Source organism: Ailuropoda melanoleuca, chromosome 2 (genome assembly GCF_002007445.2).
Source record: "Ailuropoda melanoleuca isolate Jingjing chromosome 2, ASM200744v2, whole genome shotgun sequence".
Lineage (NCBI taxonomy): Eukaryota > Metazoa > Chordata > Mammalia > Carnivora > Ursidae > Ailuropoda > Ailuropoda melanoleuca.
Genome location: NC_048219.1, coordinates 144,374,735 through 144,386,469, shown reverse-complemented (window position 1 = coordinate 144,386,469; position 11,735 = coordinate 144,374,735). Strand labels below are relative to the sequence as shown.

Genomic DNA, 11,735 nt, shown 5'->3' with positions numbered 1-11,735 from the left:
GGTTTCAGACATACTTGCAGGTAAGATTCAGGCCTTGAGTCAGACGCCTCGTGAATAAGATCTGGGTGATGTTCATCATGGGTGGAGAGGAGGTCGGAGATCAATGGACTCCCCCCCCCTATATTATGGATATCTTATTTCTGAAGGGAAGAGGGTTTTGGCCCCACCTCATATTTGGACTCTGAGCGGAGGTTGGCCCACACCAAACCAGAAGCTGCCACATCATATAAACTCTGGAGTATGGTGTTGGTAGTGAAAGGAGGGCTTTCCTGGGTCACCCGGGAGTCTACGTGGCTTGGATAGGACCCAGAAATTCTTACATGCCCCTGGAGAAGACACAGATGTTAGTAGCTGAGAACCAGCCTGGGGCCCACCAGGGTGAGAAATAAAATGGAAGGATGAGTCCAGGGGCCAGAGGTAGCATGTGGCACAGACTCAAGGAAACTGCAGTGCCATGAGAGTCAAGGTGAGGGACTCCGAGTTCCTGCGGGGACCTCCAGCCTCGCCCACACAGACTGAAGGCTGTACCAGCAATGGGCCTCCACCTCAGCTGCCGGCCAACACTCACTTTGAGATCTATCCCTCGGTGGCCACCTTTCCAACAATTTTACAACAGGGACAAATAAAGATCCCAAGGCAAGCGCTAAAGCTACAGGGATCTGTGTCCCCTTCCACCCCATCCTCGCACACCGAGATCTTCTGAGACGAGAGTAGGGGCAGAACTGAGTGGAGCCTGTTTTAGCTAAAACACGTGAACATCTGTAAAGACCGTTGAAAGACTGTTTACCACAGACTAAATTTACCAGTTAGCAAAAATCTAGTTTTTAACATTTTTTTCCTGCTCCCAAGACATAAATGAGGATTTACGAGGAAGATCAAATTGGTCTTAAATAATCAAAAAGCTATATATTTTTGCCCGAGTACGTTACGAGGAAACATGTGACCTCACTACATGGGTATGTAGACAATGATTAAAAGGAAATACCCAAAATGAAAACAATTTATTTTTTCATTTTTTACATTATTTTTTTAAAAGAACATCTCGCCTACACCTCCCCCCCGTCTCTGAAGAAGGATCTACAGCTGCTGCATAATCACATATTTACAGTAAGACTGTCTAAATTTTTGGAAAGTAAACATCTTTCCAAAACCAAGGCCTGGTTCCCATATAAAGGCTTCAATAAAGCTGAAGATGCAGAAAGGCTTTCCTTTTTTAGTCCTCAACTCATCCAGATTTCTGGACTGACAGAGAATAAAACAATGGGTAGAGAAATGGAGACGGCTCGGAAGATCTTCACACCACTCGTGCCCACAATCCCACCAGCTGCGAGGCTCCAGACAGCGTTTGTGAACAGCGGCCCCTCTCGGCCGCCCGGAGCCAGCGGGCCCCAGAGACGGGGAGAGCCACCACCCAGGTCCTGCTCCACATCTGTGACCACTTTTCCTTTCACACACTTCTCAGAGCTCACGTGGTATGTCCCCAAAGTAATTCAAACTTAATGTGAAAGAACGGTCTGCATGTTTTTGTTTTCGCACTTCTCTCTTATTTAGCAGGCAGGCCAGCTGTCCCACGCAGGCTGCCTAAGGAACTGGGCGTCTCACGACTGGGACTGCCTGAGGCATGTGGTTTGAAGGGTGTGATGACAGGACGGCCTTCCTCCCTGGGAACATCGGCTCCCTCTGAGCATCAGGTACCAGGCATCCTAGCATCAGGGACTCAACTCACTGGTCTTCAACATACCTCTGCTTGCAAGAATCGCTTTTTAACACACATCCACCAACTGGGAGAAGTAACATCTTTAGCGAGTAGCCCTCGCAAGACTGATCAACTGTGTGTAAGGCCTCAAAGGACAGGAGCCAGACTCAGTACCAGAAAGGAAGCAGAATCACCCAGTAGGTGGGGAAGAGTAGGAAAAAGACATCTAGAGATGGTTCCTTCACTCTTGGGAGGTCACTGCAAGAACGACAGTTAGCATCGTAAAAGGCCAGTCTGTGCTTGGCACTTTAATGCTGTATTTCAATTAATCTTCATAAAAACTCCTTTGAGGTTAGTATTGTTATCTCCAGTTTACGGATGGTTAAAATGAGGCTCAGAAAGTTTAAGCAACTGGCTCAAGGTGGTGCAAGTTGTGGAACTGTGAGGTGACACTCAAGACCACTGATTCTGAAACCCATGCTCCCTCCTCTATTCCCTGTGAGTGTGGATATGTGTGTGTTTGTCCGTGCAGGTGTGCAGACTGTACTGGGAAAGGATAATTGGAAGGTATTTGTTAAAGGCACTAAAAAGAATAACTAGGCACTTCTAATTTTGAATATTATTAAGTTATCTTAAGAAATAATAGATATGTCCAAAGAGGTAGCTGAAAGCTTTAGCCAGAAGGTAAATGAATATTCAACATTGAGGGATTAATTTTAAAAAACAGCATCTTATTTACATACAGTAAAAATGCTATGAAACCGTTAAAACAAGGCAGAAGGAAAAGGAATGAACCTGAAGAGTTCACAGTATGCCGCTAAATTTGTTTCTTTGTTTTAAGCTCGTGTTCTGGTTACTACTGCATACATAACGAAGTGCCCCAGTTACTCCATTTTTTCTCAAAAACTTGTAGGTCAGGAATTTGAGGTGGGTTCAAGCAGTTATTGCTTGAGGTCTCCCAAGCAATTGCAGTAGGATGAAAGCTCAGTCACCTTAAGGCTCACCCGGACTGGATATCCAAGATGGCGGGCAGCTGAGGGCTGTTGGCTGCAAAGCCCACACATGGCCTCTTCGTATGGCCTGGAAAGTTGAACTTCTTGCATGGTTGCTTGGAGCTCCAGCACCAGTGTTAGGAAGAACAGGCGGAAGCTGAATATCTTTTCTCACCTAGCCTCAGAAGCCACGCAGTGTCACTTCAGCCACATTCTGTTGGTTACAAGCAAGTCACAATCCTGCTTAGGTAAAAGGCGAGAAAACAATGAAAGGAATATCAAAAAGTTTGCAACCAAATTTTAACCTGTCACGGTGTGTCATTAAAGAGTTTTTCTAATATACGTGCATTTTTGTTAAGTTGGCATGTGGCTAGGAAAAGATCATGAAGACATAAATAAAATATTAAGAATGATTTTCTCTGGAATTTGGATGAATTTTCTTTTCATCTTTTTGTACCTGAATTTTTATCCTGAGTCTCTATAAATGTTGTGATCGGAAACAAATCAAATAAAAATATTTAATTTTTAAAGTTTGAAATGAATATTTAAATAATATTTTATCTCCATATTCTTTATTAGCTAGGATCTTTCCCCCACATATCCATCTTCCAAAATCACCACAGAGCAATCTATCACACATAAAACCTTCAGGTACAAATTACACATGAATTCATACATGCTTTCTATCACATTCATGTCAATAAATCTCCCCAATGTCTTAGCCCACTGCTTACCTGCCATGTCTGGCAATTCATAATGAGCCTTAAAACACAATCGGTGCAGGACTGCATCGAGGAAGTGATCATGGCCACGGCCTTCTCATGCAACACCTTCAGGAAAACAAATGCACAAGGGCCCCTGCCATGCTCTCTTGACTATGGCAATTTTTTATGGCAGCTGATGGTGGTTTTTTCTCATAGAGAGTAAAAGGAGATCTCAGATCAATTGGTTCCATCTGCTTTTGAGATTGTTACCCTGGGAGGAATAAAAGAAAAGATCAGCTCCATCGGCTGAGTCCACCGAAAGTGGTAAATACTGCCTCCATAGCAAATGGATTGACCATGAGTGGGATGATCCATTCAGTCAGGCTACTTGCAATGCTAATACCAATTGCTGCAGACGGAAGAAACAGATGTCTTTCACTTAGTGAGTGGAGGTATGTACTAGATCAAAATATTCACAAAAATCTCAGAGGCTAGACCATATTAATGACCCTCTCCTTTTCTTTCCTCCTCCCCTGAAAACACTATTAAAAAACTAAGGTCACCAGCTGTTGCATGCCATCAAGAACTAAAGAATTTATAGCAAGAGTCCTATTTAATTACAGCTCATGAAACTGATCCCATGGTATTGCAGACCTTATATATAAATATTATTTATATCCCCAACTTTCAGGAAAGCAAGGTCTATTTCACAACCTTGCCAAAGGTCAGGGATCTGGCCCTGATGTTAAACATAAAAGGAGTTGTATAACACAGCTAAACAGATTATGGGCTGGTGGGCAGACATGGTTTTCTTCTCCACACAACTATAGCTCTCCTTTTCTGACAATGGAGAAAGAGCTCCATTCAATACACATCTCCCGACAGCCAAGAGAACCTGCCTGAAGAGTGCGTACTTAATTCAGAGGGCCATGGGGAGCCATTGAGGGCTTACCGAGAAAGGAGTAACGTGACCTAAACTACACCTTAGGGGGATTAAAGCTGAAATTAGTAGAAGAGAAAACAAAACTAGGTAAATTTGAAAACTAGTTCCTTGAAAAGACCAATAGAATAGGTAAGTCCCTCCCAAGCTTGATTAAGAAAAAGGAGCAAAACTATAAAATTAGGGATGTGAAACAGGAGGCATAATAACAAGATCTGGAGAGGCTAAAGGACTATCATAGAATATTACATAAAGAAAACAGATGACTTCATGGAAAAAAATATAATTTTTCATAGTTGATCCAAAGACCAGTAAATGTGAATGACTATGTACACAAAGAGGTCATGCTGAGCAACTTACTGCATGAATCCAAGAAATATTTTTGGATTGGAGAGTGTTTGGAAGGATTAAGAAAGAGATGGGGGGGGCGCCTGGGTGGTGCAGTCGTTAAGCGTCTGCCTTAGGCTCTGGGCGTGATCTCGGCGTTCTGGGATCGAGCCCCACATCAGGCTCCTCCGCTGGGAGCCTGCTTCTTCCTCTCCCACTCCCCCTGGCTTGTGTTCCCTCTCTCACTGGCTGTCTCTCTCTCTGTCAAATAAATAAATAAAATCTTTAAAAAAAAAAAAAAAAGAAGAGATGAGTGAAGCTAATTCTTACTAATCTGGCCTACTTGAGTGGGGAAAAAAACTGATTTAATGCAAAGAAAAACAGGAGGCAGAGCTGAAATTAGGGGAAAGAGAGTGAATCACCTTGGAATCATCCTGAGGTGTAGCACCGGGGCGTAGTACCATGCCCACCAAGTATGTATACTCACAGACGAATCAGGATGATGCCCTGGAATGCAAAGGGAAAATAGGGTATACTTATTTTTATCTCTTTTCTTAACTTCTAGATGTTTGTGTCATCTTATAACGTGTAAAAGATATTAGTGCTTTAGTACAAAAATACTGGACATATTCATATAGAAGGGTGAAAGCTCAAAAAATTTTTTTAGTGTTATGGATGAATCACCAAAAACATTAAGGAGTATATCCATACAGTAGACTTGAACTGTAACAAAGAAGCTTAGAAGACAAACGGTCCCAATTGGAGATGTCAGAAGGCTTGTTTTCTTCAAGAAGATCCAATTTATGCTTAAGGTGTTGCACATACTGAAAGGAGATTTGTGCAATTTCAGCAAAGTTTGGATTGAATTCAGTGATAAGGACATGGATATTAAATGCCAATAATTTTTTTAAAGATTTTATTTATTTATTCGACAGAGATAGAGACAGCCAGCGAGAGAGGGAACACAAGCAGGGGGAGTGGGAGAGGAAGAAGCAGGCTCATAGCGGAAGAGCCTGATGTGGGACTCGATCCCATAACGCCGGGATCACGCCCTGAGCTGAAGGCAGACGCTCAACCGCTGTGCCACCCAGGGGCCCCTAAATGCCAATAATCTTCTTAAACACGGAACTCTAGGGAAAACAAGACACTGGGCGGGATGGAAAAGTTCCTAGTTACACTGCATGGCTCAATGCATGACTAGCATTGGCATCATCGTAATTATTCAAACATCACACAAATGTGGACATAAATAAATTTACCATATAACAATACTGAGTGGATGAGGACATAGGAAGGGAGTGCGTGTTATTGGAGGAAGGTGAAAGAGTTACAGCTTCATCTTCCAAGTGAGAAGTCAATGTGATAGATGATGTCTGACACTGAAAAATAAAAGTAGTATGTATGTAAGTATCAAATAAGAAAGTAAATCTCCACAAGGAAACATTACATTTGACCTCAAGGGAGCAGAGACTCAAGGGAGAAAGCGATGCACAAAATTATCTATCGTAAATAGGGGACCCAGAGGACAGAAAAACTAATTCTGCCCAAGTTGCTCAGGAAAGACATCACAGAGAAAGAGAACACCCCATCATCCATTCTCTCCATCTTTTCATAATAGGCTACACTCCCTGTTCCCTGTCTCCACTTCAGGTTTCAATTGAGCACAAGGTCACTAGAGATTATGTTTCCTGCTTCCCTTCCTGCTAATTAGGACCATGTTACTAATTTCTGAAGGTTGCAGATGTGATGTTTGCAATTTCTGGATTACATGCTAAAAAGAAGTTCCTTGTTTTCTATTGCCTACTTTCGCCCTTCCCGTGGGCTGAGATGCAGGTGTTAGGAGCCTACTCGGACCATGTGGACAGGGACAAACCTCAGAGGATGGCAGAGCAACAAAATAGAAAGTGCCTGGGCCCTAGATGACCCAAATGGAACAGCACAGCCTACTTTGAGCCTGTCCACCAGCTCAGACTTTTACATGAAATAGAAATAAAGCTTCCCCTTTGTTTCTGTCACCATTAAAGGATCTCTGTAAAAGTATCCAAACCAGTATCTTAAGTAACACAGAGACCCTGTCTGGAAGGACTTCTTGGGCAAGGTACAAAAGGGAGAGGCCCCGGGGCCAGGAATGATGAACGTGGGGGCTGGAGTGGGGACGTCAGAGGAGACAGAGGGATGTTGGAACTCAAGGGTGTGACGCCATATGCAGGAGCATTCACTTTTCTGATAAGAAATTAGGAGCTATCAAAGTTCCTTTATATCAATAGTGCAAACTCTGTCACTACAATTACCATGTAATTATCTGAAAATAATCTGTAATCTAAATCATGCATTTTTAAAGCTACATAAAAATAGATTACATGCAAACTCTATACAACAGATTACATACAATGCTTGCTATCTTTAAGAATACTCTGGTTGGAACTGTAGCTTTTTCTGCTATATCTAAACTTGTCTTCCTCCATTCAAATGATCACTTTAGAGCCTTGGGAAATAATTTCCTATTTCATATATAAAATAGGCATTTCTGGTGATAAAGTTATCTTCCCAGTATTAAAAAACCTCTTATGGAAATATTCTCGCCTTATTAAGCAATGTTTCTTAATAGCCTACGATGCTGAATAGAAACTTTAAGACTAATAAATAGATTGGAAAGAAATTAATATTTAATAACTGCTGGTGGAAAGATCAGCTGGATAGCCACATGGAAAAAGAAGTTAAATTCAGTTTACATACGACAAAATAATAAAAGAAGTAAAAATAAAAAGAGTACAATTCTCATCCCAATAGTAGGACAAAGGAGCTTTATAACACTTGAGAAACAAGGTATATGAGAGCAACTAAAGGGAAAATGAAACGTGTCCAAAATAGAAAGAAAACAAAAGATAAGATGTAATAAACTTATTTGATTACACATGAATAAAATGTTTAATATTTTTTAAAGTGGATGCAAATCCATAATGCTTTCTACTTTTTACTAAAAAAAAATTTACAAAAGGACAGAAAACAGATAAGATATAAATAAAAGTCAACACTTAGAATATTATTCAGATTTTGTAATATTAAAAATGCAAACTGAATAACTGCAACCTAGTTCATGCTATTATATTAGCAAATAAATTTTTAATTGTATGTACCCTCATACCAGTAGCATTGCATATTAGTCTTTTTAAAAAGTTGTCTAGAAGGATACAATACCTCTACAATCGATCTTTTAACACAGTAACTCACTTTGAGTGGCATGTGCCCAAGAAAATATTTAAAAAAAAATCTACTTGTACAAAGATATTTCTAGCAATTCCATTCATATAAGTTTAAAAAAAAATCCCACAATTAGGAAGTGGAGAAACAAACTTTGGTGTATTTTTGCTATCATAGATTCTAGCCATTAAATAATACTGATAATGTAAAATTACATGCAAAAAATGTTTCAGTGAGACCCAAACATGTTAAATAGAACATAAATTACCCTGTTTACTGATGATATTTATGTGAAATTTAGGTCTCTACATTGAAAAATATCAAAGAAGACATATATGTAATTAACTAGAGTTTAACATTAAACAATTCTTTATCTTTTTTCTGTAAAATGTAAAGTGTGCAATAAAAAACAAAAGATTAATTGGTCAGGCAAAACAAAACAAAACAAAACAAAACTTCAACCAGCTTGCAATCACCTTGAACCCAGGAGCAACGATTATTGTAAGTACCATTTACTTTCTAGCACATGCCAGCAATTCTGCCGACCTCCTTAAATAGAGCAGCTTGGTTAGGCATCACAGCAGCCCTGCAAGCTGGAAGTTATCTTCCCCATTTTACTGATGATAAATTGAGGCTTAGAGACAGTGAATAACTTACCAAACATCATACCAAAATAACACACTGACAAGACATGGTAGAGCCTAAATTAGAATTTAGTTCCTCCTCCAAAGTTTTTATGAAGACCATTTTTATGAGGATCAAAAGAGCCCATACTTGTGGGGAAGATATGGAAAGGTAGGGGGAAAACATTATTTAGAGGGAAAAAAATCTATAATTCCACCATCCAGAGGCAATCACTCAATATTTTCACAAATTTCTTTCCAGTGGTTTTCCAGTATATTTTCTTTCTCATGGTTGAATTCATAGTCCATATATAATTTCATATCCTGGGTTTTTATTTCACATTACATCATGCTCATAAGTTTTAATGGTAGCATACTATACTATCCTAGCCACGCTCCATACATTGAGGTAACCATTCTAATATACACTTGAATGCTACCAATTTTTCACTATTACAGAAAACACTGCCGTAAACCTCTTTATACACAATCCTCAGCAAGAAAATCAATGAAAAGGTAAATAATTTTATAAAAGTTAGGGGAATTTTAAGACCCTTGTTACGTTTTCCCAAATCTCTTTCCGGGAAGGTTTTCTCAGTTCACACCAGCGGTGACTGAGAAGCTTTATCTCACAACACCCTTACTGTGACTACTGTTACCTTTTTTTTTTTTTAAGGTTTTTTTTTATTTTTTTTTTATTCATTCGACAGAGACAGCCAGCGAGAGAGGGAACACAAGCAGGGGGAGTGGGAGAGGAAGAAGCAGGCTCCCAGCGGAGGAGCCTGATGTGGGGCTCCATCCCAGAATGCCAGGATCACGCCCTGAGCTGAAGGCAGACGCTTAAGGACCGAACCACCCAGGTGCCCCTACTGTTACTTTTTATCTTTGCTAGTAGATAGGTGAAAAATTAGACATACTAGTCTTACTTGAACCTACAGATGAAAGTTGCTTTTTCACGTTTTTTAAAAAGGCAGTGGTCTTCTTCAGACGTTATGCTAATTCCCCTGAATTCTCCCAGTGTTAGGCACGTCATGAAGCAATCATGAGCCCCAGAGTCTCCTATTATGATACGCTGCCTCCCAAATAGAGCATATCTGCCATCTTTATTTCATTTATTCTCCCACCCATCCATGCAATCCTTAAGCAACCTTAATGGAAAGTCTTTAAAGTATTCACATCCTCTAACCCCACACACTCTCTGCTGGTAGAATGCCTTCTGTGGACCAGTCACATTCGATTTGTTTTCTAAAGAAACTCGAGGAAAGTAAACCCAAGGAAATAGCCCCCATCTTTTGCTTTTCTTTGTTTCTTTCACCCCATTTCCGAAGAGCAAAACATCTTCCCAAGAACAGCTGTCCTGAAAACAGTGGAAATGAAGCAGATGGTACCACCTGTAGCTCTGTGGCTCCAGGCTCTGTAAGAGGCTGCCTACCTAGTTGTGCTGAAGTCCACTTACTCTCAGTTTTGTTGGGAATAGCGCCAAGCCTTTACGAGATTCTAGTTCAGTCTTCCCAATGGATAGATAGATAGATGATGGGTTGATGGTCTCTGAAATAGCAATGAATGATCATTTCACTTTCTAATTTAATCTACTATGGAGCCAGTGCTCTATTAAACAGCTATCATATCAGTCACAGTATGTGCTGAGGTTGATCTCTCTGTAAACCCATTACCCACCTCAGGTCTGACTAACAGTGTGTCTCTTGGTAGGAGAGAGCAGACTGGTGCAGACTGATTGTCCTGCATCTAGGACCATGTCCCCGGCACCATCACAAATGCATTCTTATATCTTGCGTGTGTGTGTGTGTGTGTGTGTGTGAGAGAGAGAGAGAGAGAGAGATGGTGGGGATAGGCAGGTTGGTGAGTATTCTGTAAGACTTAAATTGCTACAGACCAATAGGCCTTCAGCCTTCATAACCCAAGCATGTATACATTTGTTCACTGAACAAACATGGGGGTGCTTTCTAATGTACTAAATTTTAGAGATAAAATAAGGAATAAGATGGATAACGTCACTTCCCATGTGTATGGTCCTTGCATGGTTCTTACACTGTAAAGGAGAAAGACCGTTAACATAAGAAAACAATATAAAAACAACATAATGTCAGATTATGATAAAAATCAATAGGGTGAGATGGGGGCTGGCCACTTTAGACCTCCTGAGTACAGAAAGACCTCTCTGAGAAGACAGCATTCCAGCTGAGACCTGGAGGATGAGAAAACACCAAGAAGTCAACCACGATGAATCTCCAAGGAGGGAGGTCTCAGGTGGCAGAGAGTGGGCTCTCGAAGGCATAGAAGGCCAACCAGTGTCACTGGAGTAACGTAAAGGCTAGGGAAAGAGAAAAACAAGGTAAGTTTTGAAAGAAGAAGACATTATCTTCCATGAGATCCTGTTAAAGGGGTTAGACCTTCCTGCAGGTGCTGAGGGAAGATTTTGAAAGGCTTTAAGGGTGAGGGGGATGTCAGGCAGAGATCCAGTCAGATGTCGATTTCTCTCGTCTGCATGGCTATCTCTGTTCCCTCCAATGGCTTGCTTAAATATCCCCTATCCCATGACGCCTCCTCTGTCCACCTTCTTTAAAATTGTGAACACTGATCGTCCTCTCCAACGGCTCTTCTCACACTCTGACCCCCTTGAACCTGCTTGACCTTTTCGTTTCCCAGGACACTTCTCACCTTCTAGCATACCATGCAGTTCACTGGTTTGCTATATTTACCATTTGTCAGTCTCCCATGGGAATCTAAGTCCCACGACGGAAGGGGTATTTGGTTCACTGACCTATCGTCCCAAGAGCCTGGAATGGTAGCCAGCACATAGTAGGAACTCAGTAAACACTCACTGATTGAATGAGTTGACATGAAGATAGTAATTGGGCGTAATAAAGAAATAGCATATTCATTTTTTAAACCAGTTTTTTTTCCAGAGAATGATCTGTGAAAACCACACTCTCATCCACAGCAAGGGAAGAACCGGGATGGGATGCCTCGACACCAGTTGTCACTACTCCATTCTAACGGTCTCAGTGGCAATTTTTTTATGGTGTTAACAGCCAGGGTTCTCAAGGGGTAAAGAGTTCCTCTGTGTTATTCTTGAGCATTTACCCGAACTGGCATGTCATTTCACCTGGACTGTCACAGAGGCATGAAACAATGTGCTTTTAATGGTTTGTGACTGCTTGTGCTCTACTGTATAGTCCTGCTGCCAGTAATAATAACAGGGCGTTAAAGCCCTATTTGTTCATGTACTGG

General features: G+C 41.0%; 1 long non-coding RNA gene across 1 annotated transcript; it reads right to left on the bottom strand.

Moving 5' to 3' along the window:
* Positions 1-1,051: 1,051 nt before the first annotated feature.
* LOC117801102 lies at positions 1,052-10,254 on the bottom strand. The gene is made up of 3 exons (XR_004623505.1): positions 9,940-10,254; positions 3,423-3,663; positions 1,052-2,928 (listed from the first exon to the last, which is right to left on the bottom strand). It is a non-coding gene; the product is annotated as an uncharacterized LOC117801102 (long non-coding RNA).
* Between the last annotated feature and the right edge of the window lie 1,481 nt (positions 10,255-11,735).